This window comes from Ictalurus punctatus, chromosome 7, assembly GCF_001660625.3.
Source record: "Ictalurus punctatus breed USDA103 chromosome 7, Coco_2.0, whole genome shotgun sequence".
Taxonomy (NCBI): Eukaryota; Metazoa; Chordata; class Actinopteri; order Siluriformes; family Ictaluridae; genus Ictalurus; species Ictalurus punctatus.
In genome coordinates, this window is record NC_030422.2 from 26,213,193 (window position 1) to 26,221,677 (window position 8,485).

The window sequence follows — 8,485 nt, forward strand, 5'->3', positions numbered from 1 at the left end:
CTATAATGATCGTCTTTGTTCCAGTAGTACGGTCCACTCCATCCCAAAATCCTACATGTGAGTGTAACCGTCTCTCCTCTGAATATTTGTGGTGAATTCGGCTCCACAGACAGAACTGGTTTAAACACTGCTGGAAAAGTCAAAAATCAAACACACACTGTCAATGTAAATAACTTAAATTCTGCATGACAATGTACAAACAATCTTCTCCACCTTAATACAAATCCAACATGTACAAAACATAGGCAATAAAATATGTATAAATCACCTTGAGCTTGTCCGACTCGGATAAGTGAAATAAGCACTAAAAAGGGAAGAGGAACAGAGAATATGATGTAACACTGACTTGATTCTTTTCTTTAAGAAGACAAATGAGAACAATGTCATATACTGCAAGAAAAATCTATATTTAGTTTCACTTCAGCTATAAGAAATGCAGTATATCGACCTGTTTCAATAATGAATGGAGTTTAGAAAAAGCTATTTTCACTCAGGTCACTATGCTGCTCATTACTGTCTCATGTTTAATGTCACGTCTCGGGAAATAGGGACGGATGCAAGTGCAGTAGGAACAGTTTTATTTAATGAGAAACACAGGCAGGTAAATCCAAAACGTGATCCAAAACATGCAAGAGGTCAGGCGATCGGCAAACAGTCCTACACGGGGCAAGACAGGAAACTATGTCGTGGTCACGGAAAACAGGTCGAGATACAAAACATGAAACATAAACTATGACTATGAACTGGGAGCAGAGAAACCAGCGTGAACTAAACAAACGAATCCAAACATGAAACCTGACATGAACTATGACTATCTATCGTAAGTTATCTAATCCAATGTTCCGGGCTGTGTATATACACAAACCTCATCAGCCTCGTAATGGCTGACGGCTGAGGGCAATTCAGACACAGCTGAAACAATAGCCAATGACAGAACAGGGAGGAGACATAACAAAACAGAACAAATGCACGTGTCCAAATGTCACGAACGTCACCAAAGGAAAAGCAGGTGCTCGCGCACCTTGCTCGTCCACGCGCGCTCACATGTTCTAACGCGCGCTGCGTTTCCTATGAGGAAAAAAAAGAGATTGCTGCCTTGCAAAATGGAAGATCTGGAGTAAAGAGGAGCAGTGATATTCATAACCTTCATCCAATGTTGATGGATGGTGTGCTGAAAGTTGGTGGTGGACTTAGTAGAGTAGCGATGCCAGAAGAGATGAAACGTCCTGTTATCATGTTAAAGGAACACCATGGATCCAAACTCATCTGGCCACATGTTCATAAAAACTAGGTCATGCTGGACGAAATCATGTCAACACTTCAAAAAAGGTAATGAGTTATAAATGCAAACTCTGCATGTAGAAAAATAATTTCAGAATGCGTTGTCTATCAACGTCTACAGGGCAAGATGGGAGAACAAACAATGGCTGACGACTCATGCATTAAAGTTTGATAATGGACCAAATTGCATTGGAGCAGAAAGAGAGCTCCAGACAGCTTTGAACACACTGGATCATGACTAAATCCTGCGTACCTGTTTCTATCTGAGGGACTCAAATGGACCTTTAATCCCCCTGCTGCATCGCATCACGGTGGTGTGTGGGAGCGGCTCATTAATCTGGTAAAGACGGTCCTGTACTCCACTCTCCAACAACAATCGTTGGATGATGAGAATTTTCACAACATCCTTTGTGAAATTGAAGCTTTTCTTAATGACCTCCCCATCACAAAGCTTTCTGATGATTTAATCAACTTGGAAGTGTTGTGGATAAAATCATCCTTTTTAGCCTGAGTCGTTTTTGACTTCAGAGACAGAGAGTTTAGTAGATGTCAAAAGTGAATAAACTTTATTGAAAACCAACAATGTGTGACTGTCTGCAGAGAGTCCAAATTGTACATGCACAAACATGTCTTTATATACCTCCCTAAAACAGTAAAATTATCTCTAGGTGTGGCATTCAACTTTTCTTTTTATAACAGAATAATCTCCATCGCCTTAACTAATTATTCATATCCATAGGATACCCCACATTGGTGGCGCATGCGCAGCCAGTTGTGTGTTCTTCAAATGTCTTACCAGACCTGGGTTCTCATCATGTCACGTAATTCGTCCCATAGCCTCATCTTGGTACCCTTCCCTTGAACTCTTCTCTCTTCTTATGTTACTGATTTGCAAGCTCAGGGGGCCCAATTCAGGAACCCAGTTCTGGAATGTGTCTAATTTACTGCCACAAAGTGAAACTGCGTTTAGACAAACACAAGTTCTTAATTTACTACCATAGAGTGAATCTGCTTTAAACAAACCCAAAGCACCTAATTTACACACTTAGAAGTGAAGCTGAGTTTAGACAAACACAGGTTCTTACTTTACACACTTAGACCGCCTTTTGGAAGTGTTTTATAGTTTTAGATTTGCCACAGAAAGCTACTGCTGTTTAGTAAGACACAGAAATCTTCTAAAATATACCTGGATCAAACATTGTTCTATGGATTTAGATTATGCTTCTAACTATTGATTACATATAGATTATGCTTTTTAACCCATACTAATTATACGATTATGCCTTAAGTAGTACTTCTAAATGTAGGTTACATACTGAATACACTTCATTAACATATCCAGAGGTGAATTATACATTTTGAATACACGTCATAGATATTTTCTATATATATTTTCTATATATTTTCCTTAGAAGCTCTTATGCCCAATCACATTTTACAGCTGAGATCAAAACCACTTCTTCCAGCATGACTTTTTAAAGAAAGTGATCTGTACATCAGACATAAATGGAGACAAGTCCAATACTTGTCTGATCTTTTTTGGAAAAGGTGGATCAGAGAATTCCTTCCACTGCTCCAGGAATAACAGAAGTGGATGAAACCACACAGAAGCTTCGCTGTTGGTGATATTGTGATCATCATGGATCCAGCAGCTCCATGGGGTTCTTGGCTACTTGACAAAATATCTCAAACATATCCTGACAAAAGAGGACTAGTACGAGCTGCACAACTCAAAACTAAAACAAGATTACTGGACAGACCTGTGATTAAAATCTGCCTGTTTTTAGAAGACACTGAGGACTGATCTCTAAAGTAGACATACACACCTACATATTCTAGCTTCTTTGGTAATTTAATGGATTGTAGTTGCACACCAACAATTATGTGGTCGGTGTGTAGGGGCCATTATAGATACAGGTGCATCTAAAAAATTTGAATATTGTGGAAAAGTTCTTGTTTTTCATTAATTTAATTCAAAAAGTGATACTTTCATATTTTCTAGATTCATTACACATAAAGTGAAATGTTTCAAGCCTTTTTTCTTTTAATCTCAATGATTATGGCTTACACCTCATGGAAATCAAAAATCCAGTATCTCAGAATATTAGAATAAAGAATTTATAATACAGAAATTCGACCTTCTGAAAAGTATGTTAATTTATGCACTCAATACTCGGTCAGGGCTTTAATCGTTTTGCACAAATTACTGCATCAATGCTCCGTGGCATGGAGGCAATCAGCCTTTGTTAGTGGCCGATAGCTCGTCTGTATTGTTGGGTCTGGTGTCTCTCATAGATTCTCTCTGGGGTTCAGGTCAGGCGAGTTGGCTGGCCAAACAAGCACAGTAACACCATGGTCAGTAAACCAGTTACTAGTAGTTCTGGCACTGTGGGCAGGTGCCAAGTCCTGCTGGAAAAGGAAATCAGCATCTCCATAAAGCTTGTCAGCAAATGGAAGCATGAAGTGCTCTAAAATCTCCTGGTAGGCATCGTATTGACTCTCGACTTGAGAAAACACAGTGGACCAACACCAGCAGATGACATGGCACCTCAAATCATCACTGACTGTGGAAACTTCACACTGGACTTTACACTGGACACCGTGGCCTCTCCACTCTTCCTCCAGACTCTGGGACCTTGATTTCCAAATGAAATATACAATTTACTGTCATCTTCCCATGATTGTGGATGTGTGTACTGAACCAGACTGAGAGATTAAAGGCTCAGGAAACTTTTGCAGGTGTTTTGAGTTAATTATCTGATTATAGCTATTCTCAGGTCGACATTTCTGCATTATAAATTCTTTATTGTAATATTTTGTGATTTTTGATTTCCGTGAGCTGTAAACCAAAATCATCGAGATTAAAACAAACAAACAAAAAAAGGCTTGAAATATGTCACTTTATGTGTAATGAATCTAGAATATACATATTAAATTATGGCAAAAATTGATTTTTACACAGTATTACATTTTTTTTTTTAGATGCACTTGTAAATATATGTGTAATGCATGTATTTGGAGGCTGACACCACTGGGGGCAGTATATGCATGGAAAGGGGTATAATCAGGTGATTATTTTATATCAGGTATACCCAGCTAACAATTTTTGGTTCCCAGAACATACATTTTTAAGGTTTGTTTTTTGTTAGCCATTAAAGTTTTCTTTATGGAAATAGAAAGATGTTTATAGGTTTGCAGAACGTGCCCCTAATGTTCTCTCAATGCTAGCATTATGTTTTCTTGATGTCCCCATAATTTCATGAATGAGAATTGAAAACTACTCAAAGTGACCTAGTAATCTGAGTAAACTTTGTGTTAAACTTTCTGTTTGAAAAAACCTTGCTGATGGACCTACTTGATATAAATCACAATTCCCAACTCAGTGGTACAGGTAGTAAAACTTGAGATAAAGTTCTCCAGTTCTCCAGCTCAACGTTCTCAACTCAGCTAGTAGCCTATTTTTTATTGAAGGCTGTGGTAATTTACCTGTGAATGTTTGACTTGAACAGATAAAAAGTTGGATTTATCATAAAACTTGCCTCAGGTGTTATCATTGTTTGCAGGACTACCAGGCCATAAAATATAAAACCATTTGGCTCTCTAACACGAGACTAGGCTAGTTTGGTGTCAAGCTAAGCTAACTAAGCTATCATCGTATGGGTTTAGCTGCTACAGAGCCGTGCAGAGTACATTATCTGTCCTTGTGTTCTGCTCATATCATGTTCACATAAACTGGAACTCATATAGACATTTACACGTCAGAGGATGTTAGTGTTTCAGTTTCAGCAACTTTACTGGAATAAAAATGAATAAAAATCACTGTATATCCATTTTTCCCCTCACACTGACTGTGTGAGATGGCTTTGGGCAGAATTTAGAGCTGTCAGCAAATAAGACACAAGTATTTCCACGTATTTTCCTGTAAACCCTTTCTGATTGGTCTCACCTCCATTTACTGAAGATAAAATTACAACACTTCAGTATTTTACTGATGTTCAGTTACATGTTGACAAACTGCTCACTAGGTGAATTATTCACTACTGAATTATTTGGGGCTAAAGAAAAAATCTTTGGGACTACATCCCCGAATGCCCAGGTCAGGTACTCTTTCTTGTGGGTGGGTCAGTCAGGTGGCGAGGGCGTTGGGGCGCTCATCAGCGTCTACAAGCTGGTGTCGCCCTAAAGACTGCCTGGTTCACCTATGTCTAGAAACGGCCCTGTCGCATACCATGACAGTACGTACTGCATCAGATTCAGTACCTACAGCACATTGATACCGTGTGTACTGATCAATATGTGTGTGTAGTATGAATACAACCTGGACATACTACATCCGACGTTGGTGCAGACAGCTCTTCCGTGCCAGTTCCGTTACATTATGGGATAGTGCAGTATCCACAGTGTCCACTGGATCCATACTGCAGAATCAGAAGGTCATCCAGGTATTTCTTGCCTACTGTTTTATGAATACTGAGAATTCTGACATGCTACTACTCTGGTGTACTGCTTTTCACCTACTGTGTAGTATGGTAGTAGGGATATTCAGCCTATGGTAGTACGCCAAAAGTAATAGCACTGGACGCTGTGCTATCCCATAATGCAGTGGTTTTCAACCAGGGGCTCCACTGGGGAGGCAGGAAGAGATCGGAAAAAAACAGACAGGGCATCATTTGTGTATTCTGTGTATTTTATTGCTTTTCAAATATATTGTGCATAAATGAAAAACTCAGTGTTTCCTCTCCCTCTGTATTTTTTCTTTTCTGGGGAGAGGTGGAGTTTAGCTGCCTTTTATCCAGCTGTCACTACAGACCAGTATTGCCAACTTAGCGACTTTTCAGACCCCTTTAGCAACTTTATTTTTGCAAAAAAAAAAGCACCTAGTGACAAATTTAGCGATTTTTTGGACAAACCTTAGCAACTTTCCAAATGTGGCCAGTACTGTCCTGCAAACACGAGGTCTTGCTTTCCCATCTCACTCACACCTCCCTCTGAATCTGCTCTGTTCAGTGAGGGTCTGAGAGCCGGAGATTTAACAATGTCATGGATAACGAGACATGCCCTTCTTCCCAATGTGAATGTTTTTAGAATGCGAGACGAATGGATGCTACATGTTTTACATGTAAAATAGTCCACATTATTACAGCCTAGTTCTCTTATTCAAAGTAGTTACAGTGTTCAGAAACAATTTATATCATTCATGTTCATTACCTGTCCATTATATAGTTTCATAAAAGTTATGAAAAGTACTAAAAAAGTACAAAAACACAAAAGCAAAAATAAAATTATCTATCTATTTATCAAAAACAGATTATAGATTATGTATATATATATAAGATACATATACATGTATATGTACACAAGATATGGGATTCTTGGGGGGGAGGCTTTAGTTACAAAAGGTTGAGAACCTCTGCCATAATGCAACAAGATAGGCACGGAAGACCTGTCAGAATCGGCACCAAGTTGTATTTCCCGTTTGTATTCATGCTTATCACTTACTACTGATCAGTACTGTACTGTATCAATGACCCTGCAGTAGGTACTGAATCTAATGTGGCAGGTGCTGAATCTAATACAATAGGTACTGAATCTAATGTAGCAGGTAGGCTACTGAATCTAATGCAGTAGATCTGTCACAGTATGCCTTTTCAGATGCAGCTGCAGTTCTTACCACACACACTCACGCACAACTTATCAACACTATCTTTTATTTATTTATTTAAAAGTAACAACATAACACTCTGAACATGTACTCTTCCTTTCATACCTTATAAGAAACAGAAAATGTTCATCCATGATAAAAGCCCACGAACATATCACAAACCAAAATCTGATTCACGCTCAGAAAAAACTCCACGTCACCTCAGACACTCTACAACCCCAAATAACACACAAATCCTGAAGATGGTAGATTTTAGATTCTACACATATGCACTAAAGTGAACCAAAAGGTCACTGCAGTCTGTAGTGTGAGTAGATTAGATTAGATTGCATTGGATAAGAACCACTAGGTACTGCATGTTGTAACACGCATGCGCAACTGCAAACACAGTATGTCACTGTTATCCATCTATGGTTATCGTTGGGGTTAGTGTTAAAGTTAGAACATCCTGTACGTGGTATATCTAATCTAATGTCATTACACTACAGGCTGCAGTGAGGACACACCCAATTAACAGCAATCCATATAAACTATGCTGAAAATAAAAAAATATTTAGTCGCCTCTGACACCATTGGAATAGCAGGCCAAGTTATTGGTTTTTGCTGCAGACTGAAGACATTTGGGTTTGAGATCAAAAGATGAAAAGGAGAAGAGAGGTTAGAATTTCAGCTTCTGTTTCCTGGTATTTATATGTAGACGTGTTAAACATAGAACATAGCACATTTCTTTCAGACCACCCAATTGGTAGATACTAGGAAATAAAAGCTGAAATCCTAAACTCTTGTCTCATATCCATCTTTTGATCGCAAACCCAAATGTCTTTGGTGTACAGCAGAAATAAATGAATAGGCCTTGCCGTTCCAATAGTTTCAGAGGGGACTGTAATGTACACTCCCACTGATATCATTAATGCAACTAATTAATATTATTCTATTCATAAATGTAACCCTTACCTTAACCTCAGTAACCAAATAACAAAAAAAGTTTTCACAAGGGCTCAATTCACATGAACTAACTCACGCAAATGATATGGATGTACACTGATCCAACAATCATATCAGAGACTCTTACGAAAATGTTCTAATCACATATTAACCTCATCACTCAGGACATTAGACTTCATCTGAACATATTGTTTTAAACCACCACTCACTCTAATGAAGACACAAAGAAACATTTACTCACAGATCATCACACGGAGTGGACGGAGCTCCATCCTGTCACACTGATGAAGGACTGACCGACCTGTGGTCTGTGTTAAAGCCACTACACTTCCTGTGTTCTTACCCACAGAGAGAAAGAGAGAAAGACTTCCGTTCTGGCCAAAGTTGATGTGCTCTTTTTATATGAACCCAGAAATTATAACAACAATTTGCAGAACATAACTTTATTCAACTCCTGAACTTGTACAGTTCCTGTGCTACTTCACTCAGGTTCATGATTGATCTCAACAAGACATCCAGTGGACCTTTCTGGAAAGCTTTCTATCTCGTTTGATTGAATAAGCAAGCTAACTCTTTTAAAAGAATGAGGTCTTTCCT